This window comes from Gastrolobium bilobum, unplaced genomic scaffold (genome assembly GCF_033153095.1).
Source record: "Gastrolobium bilobum isolate Gb01-03AN ecotype WA unplaced genomic scaffold, APGP_CSIRO_Gbil_v1 utg4923, whole genome shotgun sequence".
Classification (NCBI taxonomy): Eukaryota; Viridiplantae; Streptophyta; class Magnoliopsida; order Fabales; family Fabaceae; genus Gastrolobium; species Gastrolobium bilobum.
In genome coordinates this window covers 451,642-461,753 of record NW_026898411.1, presented here as the reverse complement: position 1 = coordinate 461,753, position 10,112 = coordinate 451,642, and the positions used below count along the sequence as shown (strand labels likewise).

General features: G+C 30.5%; 1 non-coding gene across 1 annotated transcript; it reads left to right on the top strand.

Moving 5' to 3' along the window:
- The first annotated feature begins 214 nt into the window (after positions 1–214).
- TRNAF-GAA (transfer RNA phenylalanine (anticodon GAA)) lies at positions 215–287 on the top strand. Its single transcript has one exon. It is a non-coding gene; the product is annotated as a tRNA-Phe (tRNA).
- The last annotated feature ends 9,825 nt before the right edge of the window (positions 288–10,112 follow it).

Genomic DNA, 10,112 nt, shown 5'->3' with positions numbered 1-10,112 from the left:
CTCTGCCCATATAATTTTTTCATGGTCCACTCACAATCAAAAAAAAATTGACCATTTTATTCTTGTTTTTTCTTTCATTTTTCCTTTGTGCTCTCTATATGAGAGGAAGCACCTACAAATCCTATGGCCTGGATCATAGTCACATAGAAATGCTTCTCCACCGTAATTATCTTGCAATTTTGTGGTACCGGCAGACTTGCGAATTTATCATCATGCGGGGATAGCTCAGTTGGGAGAGCGTCAGACTGAAGATCTGAAGGTCGCGTGTTCGATCCACGCTCACCGCATTCTTTTTGTAATCTCTCATTTTTTATTTATTTATTCAGAACTGTTCAAAGCAAACGAATAGATAACAGGTAACTCCCATTCTCAGTCACGTAACAAGTTTTGGTTCACAAAACATCTTTGAAGGTAGTGTTTGGTTCAGAAGATATTTTTATTTACTAGGGAAATATAATTACAAAGAAAATTGTAGGAAAGTAAGTTTGGTAGAAAAGTTTAAAAAAAATTGTTTGGTACCGCAAAATATTACTGAGAATATTGGGTTAAAAATCCTATTGTATGTTTGGTTTAAAATAAGATTTAGATGGGAAAAAATTGAAAATTACAAATGTAACCTTTTTTATAAAGTTTTGAAAGGTCACAAAGGAGGGGTAAACTTGTCAACATTTTGTTTCCTTTTTTCATTTATCCGGTTTATGAACAAATACCACGTTCTCAGATGGATTTGTCAACATTGTCTTATTTCCTTTTTTACATGCAATCCAATTTAGCTAGGCAACGGTGTTTGATGGTAAAATTGAAGACTTCCTTCTACCAAACGTGGAGAAATCACAATGCCACGTGCACTTCCCTTGGATAATTTTGAGAACTCCCCAACCAAACACTACATGAGAGATTCATGTTCCTGTGTTAACAGTTTCATTTTATTTTATTTTTTTATAAAATAATTGTGGTAGTTCAGTTGGGACATAGTAACTGAGCATGCGAGAGCGAGAACATATGTTCGATCCTTCACAATATTATATTTAAAAGAAGTTTAAAGCCTTAATTTTAGATCTGCCCAAAACAAGATTGATTCCCGTAAAAGATATATGTAATTTATCCCAGAAAAAAAAAAAACAGTTTCATTTAACTGCTAAGTTTTAGTGTATGTTTGGTAATGGTTATTTAAGAAAATAAATATTTTTTTAAACAACTCTTTTGAAAAGCTTTGATTGGTTTTTTTATTAATTAGGGATTAATGTTTATCAACTCATAATGGAGCTTTTAACAATGGAATAATATCGCCTCCAGTTCATGATCCAAACGGCTCTCATTTATTTTTTAGCTTTTACAGTTATATTTTAATGAAGGAAAAAAAGTGTATCATTTTTTTTATTTTTTTTTGTAAATAAAAGTGTATCATTTTAACTTATACAAATTATATTATTTCACTCTGACAAATAGATGAGATCCACTGAAAAAAATAAAAGACAAAAAAAATAAAAATATGGGAGCCACACATTTTTGTAAGAGTGCAATGACACAATTTATGTCATTTGAAATGGGAACACATTTGTTTCCTTTATTGAAACGAGACGATTTTTAAGGGTCGAGATACTTCTTTACATGCGACCTGTGTTGTACATGCTCTCTACGCTGAATTCTGAAGTACATGCTCGAGTTAGGAAAAAAAAATTATGGAAGCAAAATTAACGAATATTTATCTTGAAGCTACGGCTATTTATATGATCAAAAGCAATAGAAATAATCCTCACAATTAAAGAGTTCTATAAATTTTGAGGGGGATAATTATTAATTATATGATAAAAAAATTTAAAATAATGCTCAAATTTAAAGATTTATATAAACTTGTAGGGAAGTAATAGGGAACAATCGTCATAATGTCATTGTTTAACAAATTTTTTTACTCAAATATCATGCGAACAATACTTTTTATCAGAATGTCACGCGACGCAATTCACTACAGCTGATAGCGAATTACGTTCGTCCATGATTTTGTGACACGTGGCCATATTGCGTACCAAACTCGCTATCACTAGTAGCGAACTTCGTCCAATCAATTTTTTTTTTGTGAAAATATGTCATGTGTCACAAAATTATTAGCAAGCGTAATTTGCTATTAGTCATAGCAAATTACGTCACATTGTAGTCCGGTAAAAAAATACTATTTACATGATATTTTGATAAAAAAAATTGCCAAATAATAATACTTGGGTCGATGTTCCAAGTAATCGCACCTGCTAACCCATCCCATATTCACCATCACTTACAATTGGTGCAAATATGTGGAATAGAGTTCATTAATTTAATTAGTATATTTTTCATAAAAGGAAATATTATACTATTTTTCTAAAACTATAAGCGTAATAATAAAAGTTTGTAATTTTTATGAGTATGTGATTTTTATTTTTATTTTGGTAAACAACTTTTATTATTGTATCTATAACTTTTATAAGTTTATAACTTTTGTCATTTTTAATTTTTATTATTTAGTATATAACATTTGACATAAAATCTGAAATTTCAAAAAGAAGAAGAAGTAGGATTGCAACTCCTAATTTATTAGAGTCCGAAAAGATAAAGGACTTATCTTGAGTGGAAATTAAGGAAAGTTTTAGTCTGATGAATTGACAAATCAACCCTTGCAACAACCTTTACACTATAACTTCCATTTATCATTGAATTTGTGTGTGAACGTCGGAAGTTAGATGAACTTCCCGTCTTGGCATGAATACGTCTTCTAGAAAAGTAAACGTGACTCACATTTTACTGTCTTCACCGTCAATTGATTAAATAACAATATGCAAGATTTTTCTTCTGTTCTTAAAAACAAAATTTTGACCAAATGATGGTAGGTCAATTGGCTCATAAGAGTTGGGCAGGTAGAGGTGAGAGCATGCGTTTGATCCTCCTCAGTTTTATCTTTGAAAGGTTTAAAACTTTAATCCTGAATTCGCCTTGAATAGTATCGTAGAGTATATCTGTTGTCTATAAAAAAAAAAAGTATTATCATAAATTGATATAGATGTAATTGTTTGTTAGTTTTATATATATTTATGAAGAGAAAAGTGTGTATCATTTTAAAAGATATAAAGTTGTGTCATTTTAAGTGAGAGAAAGAGATAAATAAAAGGGAAGAGAGAGTGGACAAAAAAGAAAGTGTTGTCCCACTTCTTTGTAATAGTGAAATGACATTTGAAAGGACAAACATTTTTTTTTTCATTTATAAAAAGTATTTTTCAGTCTTCATAGAAAAAAAAATGAAAGGTATTTTATAAAAAAAAATTGAAGATTATAAGTCTAATAAAGGCATCACAAAATAAATATGATACACATGGAATCCTACATATCCACAATCTTATACTCAATCATCTAATCTGAAGTGTCTAGCTATATGCACCACTAAATGAGTCCTCAATCCTGTCATATCTGATTTTGGAATCAATCTAATTCATGAGATGGTGCTCGAGCCGTATGCATGTTGACCTACTAATAGTTGTGGACAGTCTGATAGTCTAAATCGTAACTCGAAGTATGAATATTGCTAAGTTTCTGAGTCGGGGAACGGAAATGGCACAAGCTAGATTCCTCGTGCATGTCTACCCTTTTTTCTCAATTTTCTTATCACCAATGCCACTGCTTTAATCTCTTTTCCCCTTTTTATTCCACATCCCGTTTTTCATGTTCGCCATATTCTGTTTTTCATATTCATACACAAACTGAAGTGATGAAACTGAATACAATTTGAACTACTTTAAAATAAATTTATGAGCAAATTAAATTGAATACAATGATATTGCTCGTGTCATGTGATCATTTGAATCGGAAAAGCAGGATCCCAATTTTTTTTCATGCTACATGTTTAAGAAGGGAAAAAAAAAGGGAAATTAAAGAGGAAGCTGATAAAGGAACCTTCTTCCCCTTTATTTGCTCATTAGTTAAGAAAAAGAAAAGTTAATTATTTGATTCCTCACCACTACTGTACCATACACCAATACTTTTCTTCTAAGTTTATGTATCTAAGATAGCATAGTGTGTGATATTTTACATTAAGAAAGTTTAATGTGATACTTCAAGTCATGATGCTCTCTTTCCAAATAAATTGGTCTTTTGGGGGTGAGTTCTTCTCGTGATCTTGAGTGAGCCATACATATTAATATCATCATTAAATTTATCCCAAACAAATTAAAGTTAAGCACTTGAGTGAGTCAGAAATGTACGAAAAGGAAAAAAGAAAAAATGGTCATTGTCCCATATTTTTTAAAGAAAAAAAACTGGTAGGTATTGGAGAATATGCATGAATTTTTTCTTAAAGAAAGACTTTAATATTGGAGAATATATCATTTTATTATTTAAATCTTTATTAAGTTTAATAAAAAGAAAAAGAAAAATACGTGTCATTTTTCCCTTTGACTAAGGTGGGCCAAAATTAGAGGCTTCACTAATAGAATATTTCATTCTTCATTTTTTAAATTAAAGGATATATCAATTTACATCGGCATAGAAAAAAAATTATATCTTTAAAGCATACTATCAAATTACCGGTATATCCATTAAGGGGCATTTGATAGAGAGGAAAAAAAAATTTACTAAGAATACGGTGGAAAAGTAAGTTTAGTAGAAAAATTACAAAAAAATTATTTAGTAGGCCAAAATATTATTGAAAAAATTAGATTAAATTTTTTGAGTTTTATTTAGTTGAAAGTAAAATATTAATGGGAAAATCAGATGAAATTATCAAACTAGCACTTGACTAAATACATCAACTTTCTTTTGACACGTTTTTTGAGAAGGAATAATTATGTCCATTGCTTTTTTTCCTACTTTTTGATTTGACGGGAGAATGAGCAATGTTATTAAAACTAGGCCAGTCATTGACCCGGTCGAAGTACCGAGTTATTGGGTCAATGGTTCAACCAGTGGATCATGATTAAACTGCATGACTCAGATACACACATATATATTATACGTAATTATATATTAAATATTTTAAATAGTGCAATTCAAACAATAACCTGATATAGTAAATCCTCATAAATCCTTACTATCTCCATAAGGCTCTGATTCAGGCATTTATTTCCTTTGTTTTCTATTTTGAAATTTCTTTTCTGTTCTTGTTTAATTTCTGTTTTCTAGTATTCTTGTGGGGCTTTGCCCTTTCTGTTTACCTAAAAATAAAAAACTTTCTATAAATAAGAGATTAAGTCTATAGATTCGCACTTTTTAACTTTCTTTTTTAATTGTTATTATGCACACACACCTCATACTTTAGTTACACTGCAATTCATAATGCATAATGATATGCTATCTTCAAATATATCTCCTCCTTATATACACGAGAGAGTATCTAGATCATACACTAACATATTAGTTGGACATTCCAAATCCACCAGGATCGAACAGGTTCAAAAGCCTATACATGTGAGGTTTAACCTTATACTTATGGTGGGGTTTTATGTTCAAGGTGGATAAGGCTTATTTTGCCTTGCTAGACAAGGGGCCCATAACATAGATCCAGAAATATTTTAGTATACAAATAGAAAGGGAAGAAAGCGGCTTTTATCATAATTTGAATTTTCGATTATTTTTATTATGGATTATTATTTCTCATCTTATAAAAAATAATTTTATTTTCTATATATAAAAATGTATGAGGGTCATGTTATATTTTTCTTTCTCTTCTCTTCACATGACTCACATGGCTCCATATATTTGTATGTGTGCGTATGAAATAAAATTATTTTTTATAACATAAGAAACATTAGACATTTTTTGTTATTATATACAACTAAAGTTCTATGACTTTTATAAAAATATTTTGATTTTTTCATGTTCCATGATAATTATTTTCTTATATTGTGACTTAACTGGTGATGAATTCCATATTTATTAAAAATAAATCTTTGAACACAAATCGAACAATCACAACATTAAAAAACACTTATCATAAAACATGGAGAGTATTTTTTCCCTTTATAAAAATATCCTCTATTTATATTTCTCGTATTACAATAATAAAAAAAATTCTTCTGCAGCAACTAACAACATCATTTTCTCACTTTCATTAAAACTCCTCTCACTTTCTTTATTTCTTTAAAACAAAGTGGTTAGTTGCTGGTGAGATTTTTTTGTTCCTGCAATATATATATATATATATATATATATATATATAGGATTTTATAAGAATTATGTTGTAGAAAAAGTGGTGTGTAATGTTATAGAGATTCGTTTTGCGTGCCGTAATTTTTTTTTGTTTCAAAAAGTGTGGACTCCACAAAATGTTGTGTGTAGGAAACTTTTTTATGTCATGTTAAATGATAAATGCAACCCCATATATAATATATATATATATATATATATATATATATATATATATATATATATATATAAGTATATAACCCTTTTGTATAAATCAATTACTAAAAGACACATTAAATTACGGAAATGCTTTCAGATAATAGGCTTAATTGAGACTTTATTATATTTCTTTATTAAAATATTAAAAGCATCAGTATCAAATTCTACTTTGTTTGTAACTCTCATTTGTTTAAAATGGATTTATTATTAGTAATTTTATATCATATTTGTATATTTCTATTTTCATTAAATATTGGTATATTTATTATTATTATTTTGTAACTAAACCAGTCAGTTACCAATTCAATATCTATTTTAAGTCAATCATTGATTTGAATTTTATTAAAGATTCCTAATTAACTCGAATATTAATATCAAATCTAAATTGTTTATTATAGATTAATTTAATACGATTTTCATTAATTAATTCGTATAAAAATGCATGTACTTTTACTGCCCAAATATAAAAAATTTAAAAAAGAGAAGTTTAAAGCAGACCAGGTCAAACGGATAGCAAAAGTTAAGAACAGGGCCAACAATTTCTTAACGTCACCATGTCTTTGTAAAAAAGTTATCCCTCGTACAAAAAATAATAATAAAAAATATCATGTCAGAAAATATAATATAAATTTTTTTAATATAATCTCAACTTATTTTTGGATTGAAATAATTTTGCATATGATATTAAAAATTAAAATAAAATATTTTTTGAATTCTCAATAAAAATCAGATGACTCAATTTATTGCCATTGATGACGTGCATGTGGCAGACGTCAGCAGACATAAAAAAATCTGGTAGCAACGCGTAAGAATCACTAAAAGAATTGGGCTGAGGGCCCAACTGATTTGATGACTCACCAAGCATCTCATAATCTATTTGACCGTATTTTAAAAAAAAAAAAAACATATTCTAACCACTTCATCCTTTTCCAATTAGTTCGATCTGTGACGGATTGAAAATTAAAACTTTAAAGTCATAAATATAATATGAAAAAAATATGTATCATTTTAAAATATATAAGATTGTATCATTTTAAATCAGAGAAACAAATAAATAAATAAAAAATAGAATATAAAAATATAAATCTCATTTTTTTATTGAAAGTAAAATAATACGACACTCGTATATAGGGGTGGCAATACAGGTATTGATCCGCGGGTTGACCCGTGACCCGATCCGCCAAATCACGTGTCGTGTCAACCCGCGGGTCAGGGCGGGTCGTGTCAGGATTGTGTAAATGTGACCCGTTTTTTCGTGTCGGGTCACGTGTCAACCCGCGGGTTCGCGTGTCAACCGCACAGTGTCATTTTTTTATTTTTTTATTAAATATTTTATTATATTATTATTTTTATTCATTTATATATTAATATATATAATCATTGTTTAGTATAGAAAAGAATAGAAGGAACTAAAAATCTCAAAAAACAGAAGCTAATCTTTTTTTATTTTTATTTTTTATTGTTTTTAATTTATTTATTTTTCAAAAAATCCCACTTTTTTTTAAATTTTAAATTTTGCGGGTCGTGTCGTGTCGACTCGTGACCTGCAACGGATCGTGTCAGGGTTTGCGTTTTACGACCCGTTTACAAAACAGGTCGTGTCAGGATCGTGTCAAATAGTATACGGGTCAAAAACGCGTCGTGTCGTGTCGGGTTGACCCGTATTGCCACCCCTACTCGTATAAAAGAACAAACATTTTTGCCGTATAATATTGAAGAGGATCACATAATTTTTATGCTTCCACTCAACTACCACCATTCCAGTTGGTACTATTTGACCGGTATTGACTCTGAATGATACAACTCATCCTTCTTGATGCACTTAAGTCACCATAAATTATTATAATTGCAGACGTTTCAATTTTAAAGCTGTTTATGGATTTTAATAATTGCAGACGTTTCAGTTTGCACGACTTTATGTTTTGTTTATGGTTATTTCCGTTTTGTATCAGTTTTTAAGACCATTGATGGTCCTTTGTTGTCAGTTACTTTTTGTATTGCCTGATTAAAAGGCTTGTTAGAAGATGTGAAAGGAGGACTTTTGATGATTGAAGAATGATAATATAGCAGAAAACTCCTGCATTTTCCTGAAAGCCTATTTTTCCTATAATTTTGCATCATTTGGTATCAGAGCTCAGGTTGCCTTAAAGATGGCTGAGCAGGAAAATCGCGGAGGTCATGGTTGTGGTCATGGACGAAGAGGTCGTTGCGGCAGACGCAGTCAACCTACCGATGGTGATTATTATACTGATGCGAGAGATGCTGAAATTGAGGAAAAAGACAGACGGATCCAAGAACTCGAACAACTGCTTGCAGAGGCACAGTTGCACGAGTCAGATGAAGGATGGGAATCTGAAAGATCATCTCATGAGGAGGAAATGAGATTCTGGAACCGGAACCAGGAGCGACGAAGACGAAGTCAACCTGGAAATCAATCCTTTTTTGCTAATATTGAGGTGATGATTAAGATCCCGGAATTCGAAGGCACCACTCATCTAGATGAGTTTATCGACGAGTCACACACCGTCGAAAAGGTCTTTGACATCATAGACTTGACAGAAGACCAGAAGGTCCCAATCTATGATGAAAAGCAAGATGATGAGAATCCTGTTATGGATGCTCCAATTTATGACAAGTTCCCTATCTATGATAAGTATGATTGGGAGCAAGACGACGACGAGAATCCAGAGGTGAAAGAAATCTCTTGTAGTGATTCCGATGGGAAGTCAATTATTAGAAATTCTAATATCTCTAACAAAGATGAAGTTCTACCCAAAGATATCATGCAGAATGATCCTTCATCCAAGAAGTCTAAGTCTTTAGAATTTGGGGACAACGAGCATAACAACCTTATGCTCCATGGAGATAAAGATTTAGCTTTTGGTAAAAGTTTAATTGGAGATCGTCAAGGGCAATGGGACTTGCGGGTACATCAGACAAAGTTTTCCTATGACGGATCACAGATGCGATCATTGATCCAAACTACAAATGAATATACCAAGCATGTCAAAGAATTGCATTTCCAAGTTCTAATCTTAATTAGGAAATTTGGTGATATTGTACCAGAAGAGTTGCCGCCTGGATTACCACCTGAAGACGTTGCAAGATTCGAGGGCGAATCTTCTTCTAGTGGGAGAGGATGATGCACTTAAGTCACCATAAATTATTATAATTGCAGACGTTTCAATTTCAAAGCTGTTTATGGATTTTAATAATTGCAGACGTTTCAGTTTGCATGACTTTATGTTTTGTTTATGGTTATTTCCGTTTTGTATCAGTTTTTAAGACCATTGATGGTCCTTTGTTGTCAGTTACTTTTTGTATTGCCTGATTAAAAGGCTTGTTAGAAGATGTGAAAGGAGGACTTTTGATGATTGAAGAATGATAATATAGCAAAAAAACTTCTGCATTTTCCTGAAAGCCTATTTTCCCTATAATTTTGCATTACTTCTTCTTTCACCTCCTGCTTCAATTTTACATATTCCTTATTTCTCTCTGTTTTTAAGTTTTCTTCAACCACACCATTATTAATTAACATTGCAACCTTTAATCAAATTGCTAATTCCTCACCGTCAAATAAAATACTCTATTGTGAATTTGTGACTCTTCACAAATAAATTTTACAGTCGAATCACGCGAGTTAAAATATAATTAATAAACTTGATATATATATATATATATATATATATATATATATATATATATATATATATATATATATATATATGTATGAAGTAAACTGCTTCGTC